Raw genomic sequence first — 14,071 nt, 5'->3', positions numbered from 1 at the left:
TCACCAAATAGACCAATTGATATGAAGAATTTCGAAATCGTTCAGTCAATAATGCATATTAAAAAATCAATTTAATTCAATATATTCAAAAAACATACATCAATTTAATATCTTAAAATTTCAAATAAAATCTTAAAATATAATTTATATTCCCGTCTAACAACTCCTTTTCTTCTTCTTTTTTTTTATTGCTTAAATTTAAATAATCTGGCCTGAATATCACACTATATATATATACATTCCCTGCAAAGTCCAAATAGAAACAAAATTTTCCCCTTTGCAGGGGAAAGTCGTATTTGGTTAAAATCTTAAAAAAGAAAAAATCGTAGCGGAAATTTTTTTTATAAAGTGATGATAAACAAGAATTGAAAATTCCTTATCAAACATTATAGGAAGACCAGCTGATACACGAATTATTAGGCAAGAGGTTTAATTAGATAGTACGTATTCTTTTTTTTTTAATTAAATGATATTCTGTTTATTAATTTATGCAGTTGTGCTGTAATGTAATGTAATTTTCTAATGGAAACTAATTTTCTTTTTTCTTCATGATAAATAGCAAGAAAAATATAAAATAAAAATACTTTGGTAACATGAAGTCCATTCAATTCAATGGTGCCGACTTATTAGAGTAATACCAAATATCCTAATTATTTGGGGAGATATTATGGTCTAGTGATATCTTATTAATTATTTTGCGGGTTCACCTTGAAGAAAAATACCAATACAAGTAAAATTTAAGACCCATAAAAAATGATAAAAATATCATCATTTAGAATTTCTCTCTCTAGTTATATTTATTTTTTTCTTTAAAATAATTTTAATAAATAATTAATAAGAGATTATACTAGTTACTCCACAAGCACTATAGAAATTCATAATAATTTGGTTCAATCAATTCCAAGTCAATAATTTTTAATTCTATAGTTAGCTCATATGTGTCGGCACATAATATAAAATTCATTTCCCTCTGAAGGGGAGGTGCTTACCTTAAATTAAAAAAATATAAAAGAAAAAAGCTCTTGGGATAAAGAAAAGGATATCGAGGTAGTTGATTATTATTATTATTATTATTATTATAACTTAGTTCTTGTAGTTTAGCAAAAATAATTAATTAATCCTCGTAATTTCTGAAATTGTAATATTTTTTATATTTATTTATAACACAACTCTTTTCAATTGTTTAACATTTTTTTTTAATTTTTAATTTTAAAGAAACACTAAAAAATAAGTATATGGGGTGAAAAGTTTGAAGATAAAATAAATTATTTTTAAAAAAATAATATTAAATTAAAATTGATCAACACTATTGTTGATAAAAACTGTTTATATATATATATATATATATATATATATATATATATATATATATATAGAGAGAGAGAGAGAGAGAGAGAGAGAGAGAGAGAGATTGGAAAGTGGCCACACGCCTTAACAGCTAGAATTTTAAAAAAAAAAATCAATCCGGAAATCTTATCCCTGCAATGTCAAAGGACAATCCACTCCCTACTAAGCAAGCCCTTGACACGTGCAAAAATGGAATTTAAGAGGCTGTGCAAACGGAGTATCTGCTCAAGGCAAATCATAATCGATTTTGCATGAACTTCTTGTCTGTAACCTCGTCTTAAATATTTCTTCCTGTTTTGGAAGTAAGGTACTAAGATTAATGAAAAAAAAATAGATTATTTAATTAATACCCGTGTAATCAAGTAGGAAGTTTGCCCTTTCAATTCAATAATAATGACTAGTTGAATATGTTATTTATGGGTCATGCACGTGCATGCTATATATTAAGGGTTTTCGTCGCTTGAAGCCATAAAAACTCTTAAATAATGGGTTAATAGATGCTAAGTTCTTGATGAAAAGATTTGGTGATATTGTCGTATTAGTCGACTCGTAATTAGTCTGCGAGGAAAAGGAGTGGTAGCTTTTTACACGCAATCAAAAAACTTATCAAATACAAATTGAAATATTGATAAAAAGAAATTGTCAGTATATTATGGTAATTTTAATAATGAAAATTTTCATTTCTAAATACATCAATAAACACAGACATAATTTTTTTTTATGGAGATATACTAATGAAATTATAATGAAAGAACAAGAAAAAATATTGAAATAGTACAATAACGCGTAATTTTTACCGATAACATTACCGACATAATTAACCAGGTAATAAAATACATCCTTAAATATATCAATGAAAAAAATCTCTCAATATATATTAACGATAATACAAATAATATTATAAAGAGATTAAAAAAACAAATTATACAGTGCCTATAGATTAGATGATGAGTTAGGTAGATTTTTTTAGTCATAGACAAATTGTCTATGTTCTCTTAAATAATTTTAGCTTTCTTGATTGTTTTTCACTAGGAAGAAATTAAACCAACAATCAACATTACTGGTGTTATTGACATTGTCCTCGTGGTTCTTAAACCAACGATCAACTCGTGCTCTCATTTTAGGCTACCAACCTTGTTTTCATGGTTGTGAAACTTAGTTTGGTCTATAACCTTATTTATAATTTAGATGATGAGTGAGGAAGATTAATTTGAAATAATATTATTTTAATTATATATATATATATATATATTTAAATCAAATAATATTTCATTCAAGTTGATTAAGTAAATATATTGGATTTAACTGGATCAATTTATACTTTAATTTAATAAAAAAAAATATGAATTTAATTTTCATATTCACAAGTCATAAAATTCTTATTGCACATGAGAAAAATGCAACTGCTATTACGTACGTTGTTACCATTTTCTTTACTTATTACACTGGTGAAAAGAAAATCTATATATCTTAGAGAAAATCTAACAGAGGCTATCCCCATGCATGTCATTTCACACGGTGAAAAAAGGAAATAAACAATGAAAGTGTCCTCGTATGAACGCTGCCAGCACTTTGCGATTTACTTGAAGAGATTTTTTTTTCTTCTGAAAAACAAGTGCTATTTTATATATATATATAAAGAACAGTAAACAGGAATAACATACAAAACAAAATGCGTACAATTTGTCGTCTAGTGCACAAAAGTGGATCTTCCTTTTCGGGACCTTTTATTTTTGGTTTGTTCTGTATAAAAAGCTCCTCTAATCTACATGCCATGTACCTAAAACCAAAGATAATGTGATTGAGCATTAATATGGAGTTTGATTATCATGTCTCCCAGGCTAATGTCTTTTGAAGTAAAATCAAGCTCCTTGATTGGCTACTTTTGTTCCCAGTTGCTTTTGGAACTATTCTCACACTGAAGGTGGTGGGTCAACCATATTTAAAGAAGAAAAAACTACAAATATTGGCAATTCTTTTCTTCTTGAACGAGAATTAAAGGAATTTAAAATCATGGAAAGGAAAGGAGAGGGGTGGATTTCCTTTTACTTATAGTTTAATCAAATCCCAATATTGAAACGCAACTTTCTTTAATCATTTCTTCGTGGTGAATGGATGAACTCCTCTCTTCACAGGAAACCCAAGAAGTGCGTGCCCTCAGGATTATAAAAAAGAGGAATCGATATCATTACATATATAGCACCTTGTTAAAGTCTTGATTAGTAGAGAAATCATAGCAATAGAGCCAGTATTTTGTTGATGAGAGGTGGGGGATAATATTTTTTTTTCCCCGTAAAAAATGTCTTCTCTTGCTGCCTGCCACACCTTTTTTCTCTTTGAGATCTTGATGGTCATGTATCCTTCACGATATGCCTAAAGGGCCATAATTAGATCTTCCCCTAAACAGAAAACAAAATAAAAATTAATTGAATGATTCAAATCAAGCTAATGAATCTATAATTTTTTTTTCTAATGACCTCCTTAAAGTTGGCGTGTTCTTAGAATATGTTGAGTATGGAGATTAAAAGGAGAGAGGGATATTCGATCGATTACAAGGACCTTTAATTTCCAATAACGCTAACATTCAACCCCTTTCAGTTTTTTCTTTTTAAATCTGGCGAGGGATGAAGGGATTTTGAAAGAAAAAGGTTTTTTTACATCCTAAACACCTTGATTTTAAATATTATTTATTTAATATTTTCGTCCCCAAATTTTAACTCCGTACTGAAGTTACTGTGAATCAGATTGATAAAGAAACAAGGAGGAAGAATACTTATGAGATGTCACTCCAGCTTCGTTCGAGTGATGTGATGAGTATGAAATGATCCCTGTCCTTTGGAGCCTTTAAAATAGAAAAGCTCGAAATGATGAGGAAATATTTCAATGACAAAACAATCCCTGGATTATGTTTATTTATTTTTGGGAGGGTTTTCCCCATAAATATATTATATATTAACGGTAGACAGAGATTGGCTAGATTTTTTCCCCCCTATCACCGGAGAGTATCAAGCATTAACCTCAGTAATTAACTAGCCTTCTATTGAGATGGTTAATTACTATTTGGTAATTAAGAAAAATAAGATGTTAGGAAAGGAATCTACAACCATGGGTTTTAGCTTGTGTTAATTCCAATTTAAATGATTGTTTAAGAGTATTAATAGTGATTGTATTTTAAAGTATTTTTTGTTTGAAAATTTATTAAAAAATATTTTTTTTTATTTTATTTCAGCACATTAAAATGATATAAAAGTATAAAAAATTAATTTGAGATAAAAAATAATAATTTAAAAAAACTTTTAAAAAAAAAAAAACAAAACGGGATAAGTCATGGATGATGCCTACCTTTACCGTACCCCATGAGACAAATGCATCCTTTCCTTTGTTCTATTTATTTATTTTCAGGTGGCGAACATTTCCTTTCCAACATGCTTTAGTTTTAAGAGAAAATGATAATGCTAATGCTAATATTAAACACGTATATAAAAAGAACTCATATAGTAATATAAAAAAAAAGGTGGGGAGGATTAAAGGGGAACAAAACGACAGTCGTTGCATCAACTTTTTTTAATGACGAACAAGTTAAAGTACAGCAAGCCAATAATAATAAAAAGGTCAAACAAAGTAAACCTGTCCATCTTGTGATTGCGATGATTTGTTAGAATTTGGATACTAGTGCACATTATGCACTAATCAGATCCTCCCGGCCGGATCTCGTATTCCGGCGAATCAAACCAAAGAAGTATCAATATTCACAAACGATATTAATTTGGGAATCCTCCCATGGTGCAAGAAGCTCAAACGTATATATCCCTCTACAGCTAGAAGAATCTTATTGTATAATGTACAGGGCCTGTATCGATAAATTAAAAAGTAAACGGTCCAATTATATATCTTTTGACTAGCACACATTCATTTTTCTTTTTTCCTAGATTGATATCTTTAACCAACATGCCGGCCACATAATCACATGCCTTTCATGTTTAACGATTATCAAATACTATTAGGTAATGATTTGGAGCATTAATGATTGAAGGGAGTGGTAATAGTTATTGGATTTGGAGAGTTTTATAGTTAACTACAGGTTTAGTGCACGACCGATCTTATCGGCGGTGCTCGTGCTCGGAGCACAAATTTGGCTTGCGGTTCAAACACTTTACATCCCTTGCTTGCCAGGTTTGAGGTGAAATTGGAGCATGTCTAGATGAATTGCATGTTAATGTTTGATCAATGAAATAATATATCCAGTTATCCCCCATAATTAACAAATAACGTAACATCATGTTATATTAATCACTATGGCACTAGATATATATATAAAAAGCCGCCACAATATATATTAACCGTCCAAGTTTATGTCCTAGCAATTAAATACATATATACTAATATTTACCTAAACACTTGTGTTATTATTAATTAGTAAAATCAGAGCATGCTGCGAGGTGAAGGCATTGAAGTAGAAAAAACATTTTCACATTCCCATGTGCTTAGGAATGCGATTCCCTCGTTTTGAAAGAGAATTACATTCCTAAACTTTGCTGGTAAAATATTCTCCTGATCATATTACACCTCGCTTTATTTATCTGATATATCTTGAATATCTTTATTAATGCATGCTGAAGATCTTGTGAATATATTTATAAATTAGATAAATAAGTCTAATTAAGTCCGATACTTTTTAATAAAAACAAACATGATTTTTGATCCGGTTAATGAATTAAAATGAAATTTGACCACCCTATTTTCCATGCTTCATTTTAAAGTAAAAGCCAACTAAGGTAATTTGAAAATGCTGTTTTGATTTTTTTTTATTTTCCTTGATATCTCCCTCTCTCTCTCTCTCTCTCTATATATATATATATATATATATATATATATATATTGTTTTTATTTCAAGTTATTTTTCCCTCATAAACCAATTGTTTATATGTATAGTAACTAAACTGATAAGTTTATAAGGGAAAATAACTTGAAAAAAAGAGATATATATATATAGGTTTTTTATCGTAGAGTTTGGGAAATTTTTTTTTTTTTTAATCGTGGGGTATCCAGGTTGCCTTACACACATCTCGATTAATCCTTTAAAATTCTAAAGGTAATAATTATATAAACAACTTTACAATTTATAACACTCAAACTGATAATATCTAAGGAGTAAATCTAGAATTTAACTAGTAAAAATCTTACTTCCAATATTCTCTGTATGAGGCTTCATGTTACCAAATCTAAACCTGAATTAGAGAATTTATTTGCACCCAACAAACCGTGAACCTGAAATTACCTGTTGTAGAATGAATAATGCGACTTAAGTAGTCCACGATCGAGAACCTTAATTAGTCCACGATCTCTTCGCTCAAGGTGATACTACAGAATAATAAAATCGTGTTTAAATTTAATACAGAAATGATGCTCTCGAATTAAGCAATTAAACGAGGAGATCGAGAACCTAAATCCAAATGGCCATGGCCGATCGAGATCCAAAAAGGATGCATATCTCAAACTTTTTTCCCTTTGTCCTGAGCACCTCAAAAGAGCTGAGCTAAGCTTGCATAAAGTTCATGACATGTACACGATATGGATGAACAAAGCTAAAATAAAAGGATCAAAGATGACACCTGTAGTACTCCTTCTCCATTATAACACTGGCGGTGGATCCTATTCGCCCTAGCTACCTAGCTAGATCTCAAGTATATAAGCGTGCAGGTTGTCACTGCAAGTCACGGGAGCTTCCCGGACGAATCCTTTGTCAGTGTGTCGGGGCCGTGCTTTTCCATGTTTGTCATAAGCTCTTCTTTTTCATTGCTAGAGCTGGAATTCGAATCCTCACTCCATGGCTTGTACATGTATTCCTTCTTTATTACAATACTTTCCTTCCTTCTTCATTCCTAGAATTTCTACGGCTAGTGTTTCTAGGTAGACTTTTAATATTAGGTCCTTGTTTGTTTGGCATGGTATCTTTCAGTATCTAAACATATTTTTTTAATCTATATTTATGTGATAAATGATTTTTTTTGTTGCAAGAATCACATGTAGGAGATTAATTAACATGCATGTTTATTAGATTTTTATCTTTCTACATAATTTAAACCTAAATCATTTTTATTTAGAGTCTTGTTTTATATTTTTAAACCTAAACCAGAACAATCAAGTATGTAAACTTGGCTAAAATAAATTTTAAATTTTTTTAAAAAATTATGTATTTTTTTTAAAATAATATTTTAAAAAATAATCATTATTATAATACTAAACACTTAAGACGACGCATGTTTGATATTGACTATTGAGTTTCAACTAAAGTGGTATTTGATATTGAGTTTGGAACTGTTGTTGATAAAAAAATGATTTTGCTTTAAATTTTTTTTAATGTTTCTTTTTTATTTTTTTAATGTTTTAATATTAAAAATAAGTTTTAAAATATATTACTTTTATATATTTTAAATAAAAAATATTTTAAAAATTAATCACTGTATCATTTGCAGACTCACGCTTCCAAATATACTTGCGTGGAGATGTTACGAGCAGGCAGAACAGAAGACGTGCATCCTCTGCATCGAAAAAATTGAAAGGTGCACAATTCTAGGAAATAAAAACGTATTTTGAGGAATGGGCGGGGTAGAATTGGACAGCTCAAGGTGAAAATGTCTGAGCGGGCATCGGGTATGAAGACAGGTTGAGTTTGGACGTGGGATCCATTAAAAAAATTATATAAAAAAAAGTTTTTATAGTTAAGTTTTATATATAATTAAATTATATCTAACCACAACCTCAATCACACAAACTAAATGAAACATATATTAAAATTCCATGCGCCTGGGCTGCCCAGGCGCATGGAATTGTTTTTAAAAAAACAAATTGGGCACCGTCCTGAATCATTCAAATAACCGGTGTCTAATGACTAATCTAGATTTTCTGACACAAAAGGCAAAAAGTCGGAAGATATTTTTATTCCATTTCCACCCACAAAACTAAGCCGTATTAAGGTACAATCATGTTATTGTAAATGTTAAACGGAATCCATGCCCGAGGCTTTCTTGCCATGCTTTAAAAGTAAACCCGGATAACCTTGAGATAATATCAAGGCATATAAATAAGGTTATCTAGTTTTATAAATTTTAAAATTATTATAAGTTTATATAATTATTAATTTTAAAATTTATAAAATTAATTGAGATATATGTAAATAAACTCAAATATTTATATTAATAATTAAAAAAAACTAAGACACATAATAAAAATATGAATTAATTTTAATGATTTCGAGTTTAACTTATTTTTAAAATTATTAAAAGTTTATATACTTATTAATTTTAAAACTAATAAAATTAGTTAAGATGTATATAAATTAATTCAAATATCTATGTTAATAAAAAAAAATTTAATAAACTGAAAAATATCATCAATGTATTTAGAGTGGGTTCATTATTCAGTAAAATCATCAAACTAGATATCATTATCCTTATGGTCGCGAAATATTGCTGAGAAAAATAAGAAAAAACTAAAATGTTTAAAATAAGAGCTAGAATTACCGTAAAGGAAATTAAAGTTAATGAAACAGTAAATAGTAAAAAAGTGTTGGTTGGCCTGGGAAAGAGGATAAACTCAGGGGTCAGTATCCTAAATTCAGTGCTCTTAAAAGATTTTTTTTTTAATATATGAGAACGTTAAAGATATGATATTTTATATTTAAAAGTACAAGAATGCCATCCATTTTAGTTTGCATTAAAAATTCAACTCAATTTAATATTTAAAACTCATGATCATAATCAAATACTAATTTAATAAATCTTAAAAAAAATAAACAAAATCCTCAAGGAAATGAAATAAAAAATCGATAAAAAAAATTAAGAGAATATAAAGAATTTAATATTTAAAACTCATGATCATAGTCGAGACTAATTTAATAAATCTTTAAAAAAATAAAACAAAATTCTCAAGGAATAAAATAAAAAATCAATAAAAAAATTAAGAGAATATAAATTAAATTTGATATAATTTTTTTTTAAATTAAATATTAAATGATGAAATTTAAAAATAAATCAATCAAAAAAATGATAAAAATAATAAGAATCAAAACAACAATGATTAAATTTAATATAAAATTTAAATCAAACTAATGATAAGAGGAGAAATTAAAGAAAATATTAATTAAAAAAATATGAAAAAACAATTCAAATAGTACGCAAAGAAATAAAAATTAAATTGAAAATAAGAAAAACATATTAAATAACAATTTTATATTTAGATAAAGAAAAAAAAATCACTAAAATTCAACAACTGTTACATCATCAACTTTTTTTTTTTTTTAACAATATTGTTTGAGATAAATCGACCAAGGATTAAATTGACATCTAATAACTTTAACTTGTTTATTTAAATGAATAAAGATTTTATATTGAAAAGCTAAAAGATTAAATTATCCTATGATCAATGAATAATAAAAAAGGGCCAGAATAAAATAATAATCGTATTGGCGTAATCATTTAGCTACCACGAAGAATAAAATCCCACTTGATCTCACATTAGAAATCGATGGAATTGTGGAAGAGGGATTCCAAGTGTGCTAGCCACGGCCGGCTTTAAATAGAAAAAGAGAAAGAATCTACGATGGATTATAAATTGTTCAAGTTGCATCGTCAACACTTGTAAAGAAAAAAGGAGGAGGAGGAGAAATAAATGCTTGACGACACCAGCTAACCTCACAGTGCTACAATTACCTGCGATCTATACACACAGATGATGATCATCGTTAAATAAAGCCAGGCCCTTCATCATATTGATTTCTTTTCGTGCTATGATTAAAATTGGATAAGAATCAATTTGCCTGGTTCGACAACGATGGGGTTCTTTCCTTTTGCTGAGATAAGGATCGGCGCCTGACGTGATAGGTCTCTTGAGAGAGTAATGATTATCCCTGAGAACTCAGAAATGGAAGAATCAGGCTGGCTTTAGTATCTGTTTTTGACCCATTTTTGGTATAGCATAAGGTCGTGGGTGTGTGAGAACCATGATGGATCATCTTCAGAATTATGCAGACTGGGCCTGCTTAAAAATGATGGCAAACCAGTTTTATTAATCCAGGCTGAAATCAAACCGGATTAAAAAAAAATAAAAAACGAAAAAATTCTATGTGATTTAATTGACCCGATTAAAAACTTGGTTGCAATCCGTTAATTTTAATTTTTTTTATTTTACTAAAACGATATCGTTTTAATTTTTTTAGAAAAAGAATTGATCCGGGTAATTCGATCAAAACCCAAAACCTAAGCCTTGAACCAGATTGAGTCTCAAAACTATGCTTTTTTAAAATAGATTTTCTTCGCAATATCTTCATATTTGTAACCAAATGACACTTTTAGCTAACAAAACAAAGCCAATTGAATTCGTAAGATTTTATCACGATGATTTTACGAGTTGAATAATAATTTTAATAAGAAATTTTAAGAAGGTTTTGAGAAAATTTAATGGATGAGAAATTTTGAATTCATTTTTTATTTTATTTTTCAAGTTTTAATAACCAAGTTCTTTCAATTTTTTTATTTTTCTTAAACTATCATTCCTACCAAGAAAGATTTTTTAAATTTAAAATTTCTAAAAAAATTTATGATTGAACATTTTTTTAATTTTTTTTCATAGCAATTTGAAAAGTTTAAGTTTTTTGGGAAATATTTTTTTTTTTCTTAATACTTTTACAAAATTTAAGGACTGAGGATTGCCGGAATTTGTTTATATTTCTTGATTTTTTATTCTTTAAATATATTCAGGGTATTTATTTTTTTAAAAAAAAAAATAAATTTTTTGAAAAATCTTTATTGGAATTCATCCTATATGATTTAGTCCAGTTGAATTAAATGGAATATATTTCACAAAATCATTTTCATAAGAGCTTGTGTGGAAACAAACATAGGAGTGATTGGGGGCCTTTTCCAAACTAATTATTATAGGCTTGGCTGACGAAACACAAGCCCAATCAATATGGAGTAACATTTGGGCCGTAAACTTGGAATGGAAAAACCGCAAAAGGCTAACATTTGGGCCGTAAACGAAATCATCACCTTCTTAAACAATGAACTTTGAAAGCAAATGCTCAACACAGACATTATATCATCAACTTCAAATCAGTAATTATTACTGTTACTACTAGTTTTTCTCCTTGCTATTGACAATACTGAAGAGATAGAAGATAATGTTAATGATGGCTTTGCAACTTTACCAACTTCTTCTTCTTCTTCTTCTTCACATTCCAATATTTCACTCTTCTTTCACCCTCACCAATACACACCTTTGAATGAGAGAATGACGACAAGATTGGCCAATATTTTCCTCTACCATAATGCGTCGAGAAGGAGAAAGACTCGTCATTTGTTGGTTCGGAAAGAAGACTTTGAATCGCGTGTCCAAGACCAAGAAGAGGAAGAAGATGAAGCACCTCCTCCCAGCCCTCAAGAACTCCAGCATGTTCGAGATATCAAAAGGGTCTCTTTCATTTCCTGTCTACTCACTATTCTTCTTCTTTTCTTGTTTTTCTTATATATATATATATATATATATGTGTGTGTTTTTAGCAATTAATTATACCTGTGTCATTTGATTAGGTTTTGGAGCTTCCAGGAAAAACAGAGACATGCTTTTTAGCGAGGTAATTTCGTTTGCTTATTATTAATTCAATCCACTTACTGTTCAATGTTCTTGTATCTGAATATTGTACTACAAATTAGCTCAATAATGTTGTTTCTTTGTTATTAAACTCACTTCGATTTCAATTATTCATCCAAATATTGATGTATTCCTCAACGGTTTTGTGCCGTGTGTCTGAGAATTTTGTTTATACACCCCATGTTCATTGAGAAGGTTGAGGCACCAGTGACAAACCCAAGCAAATTCCTTTATGCAAAAGCCACTGACACTGGTAAAGATCCTAAAGAGGCTGCAAAGAGATTGAAAATTGAATGGGATTCAGCTGCTGAAATTGATTATACTGGCCTGAATGACGAACCAGCTTCGGTTTGTTCTCTTTCTGAATAGTTTAATGTGTTTCATTTAAGGGTCGTCTGTTTGTGTGTTATTTCTTATACAATAGTCTGGAAACCACATTTATTAAACCTTACCTGGCTTGGATCAGCGGGTTGACCCAGGACCTCGTCAACCCAACCCCCGACGTTAACCTTCCCAACTTGCAACTTGTGACCTGAGCCCGTGGCCATTGGGTTTAATTACCATGGTCTGGCTGGTCCTCTTGAGCTTGCTATTTATGTGGTGCCGATGCTTCTGCAAGCATGATACAACTAGCTCTTAAAATTTTCTACTTAAACATTTGTAGTGGTAAGATACTACTCTAACACAGTTGAAAGTCACTGTTAAATATGTTTTATTTCTCATATGGGTTTATTACTTCATATATGGAAAACAGAAAAGACATAACCAGTGAGACCAAAAAAGGAAGAAGTGAGGGGAGATTTGGGAAATGTAATATCCAGGACAGTTTCTGTGGAAAAATTTGAATGTGGTTCATGGGCTTCATCGACCATCATAAATGACCATGAACATGACTTCAAGAATCTTTACTTCGATTTGCCACTAGAGTTGATACAAGCTAGTGCGAATGACACAAATTCACCAGTTGCTGCTGCCTTCATGTTTGACAAGGATCGAAAACAAGTTCTCAAGAATTGTTCAACAAGAGCAGCACCCAGGAAATCCCATGAATTTTCTCGCCATGTTAGGTTTTCAACATCATTGCCCACATCGCACCCTACCTCACCAACTTCTTGCACTACACCTCGCTTGCAGAAGGCTAGGGAGGAATTCAATGCCTTTTTAGAAGCGCAGAGTGCATGAATCTTTCTGCCAACTTTCTTTCTTTCAAGCATTATGTTTTCCAGTTCGTTGCAATTATGCAGATTTGGATGGCACATTTTACCCGAATGTGATGCATCCTTTATTTTCCAGCCATCTTCTGGAAATAAGCCAGAGAAGGTTGACCAAAATAATTGTACGAGAATTTTGCCACTTCTTGTTCTTTTGTTTATTTACTGGGTTAATCGCATGATCTCCTTCAGGTTTATGTCAAACTTTTCTAGTGACAAGTGTACCAGCATGAAAGTTTTTAGCATCTATTCATGGGTGATCTTTGTTGCACTTGGTAAGGTTCCCATCCCATCCAATTACCATGAGAGATCGAGTTGTAAAAGAAAGTGAAAACTACCATGTTTCAATGCTTTTTTTTATGTGTTTAGTATTATGGTAGTATTGTGGTTGTAGTTGACCAGAATATGATCGACTTATACTTTCTTTCTCTCTTTAGCTCATTTCTTAGAAATCAATGATTGAAATGTGATTAAAATTAAAATTTAAGGACCGAAATAAAAAATATAAACCTCTAATAATCAAAGTGTACTCTTACATGCCCCAGGAACAATGACAAAATTGCATTGCTCCTCAACAATGATGTCCATAGTGTAAGGAAATAATGATCGAGCTGCACAATAAAAGACTTTCTCAATTTAGTTGTTTTTATAAAGTTAAAGATTGCTGGGAACTCACAGTTTCTGAAATCGAAGACGACGTGCTTGCTGAATGTATTTAAAATATCAATATTCTTAAAGTTAGTACATACGTATGAGTTGAAAGACGTAGAAAGCTGAGCTTCTATAATTGAAAAATCTACGAAGCAAGTTTCCCGGAAGGGCGATGAGGACCCTCTGATGCCTCCATCAGTTTAATTAGGTAG

The 14,071-nt window shown here is 30.1% G+C and overlaps 1 long non-coding RNA gene across 2 annotated transcripts; it reads left to right on the top strand.

The window, feature by feature from the left end:
- The first annotated feature begins 11,478 nt into the window (after nt 1–11,478).
- LOC118054362 (uncharacterized) lies at nt 11,479–12,971 on the top strand. 2 transcript variants are annotated; one of them, XR_012169370.1, is made up of 4 exons: nt 11,479–11,817; nt 11,937–11,980; nt 12,193–12,663; nt 12,752–12,971. It is a non-coding gene; the product is annotated as an uncharacterized lncRNA (long non-coding RNA). The 2 variants fall into 2 exon arrangements; XR_004688509.2 differs by lacking the exon at nt 12,752–12,971 and having other exon boundaries at nt 11,480–11,817; nt 12,193–12,716.
- The last annotated feature ends 1,100 nt before the right edge of the window (nt 12,972–14,071 follow it).

The sequence above is a fragment of the Populus alba genome, chromosome 3, assembly GCF_005239225.2.
Source record: "Populus alba chromosome 3, ASM523922v2, whole genome shotgun sequence".
In the NCBI taxonomy this organism is placed as follows: domain Eukaryota; kingdom Viridiplantae; phylum Streptophyta; class Magnoliopsida; order Malpighiales; family Salicaceae; genus Populus; species Populus alba.
Note: the sequence above shows the minus strand (reverse complement) of the source record. Positions and strands in the feature narration are given on the sequence as shown.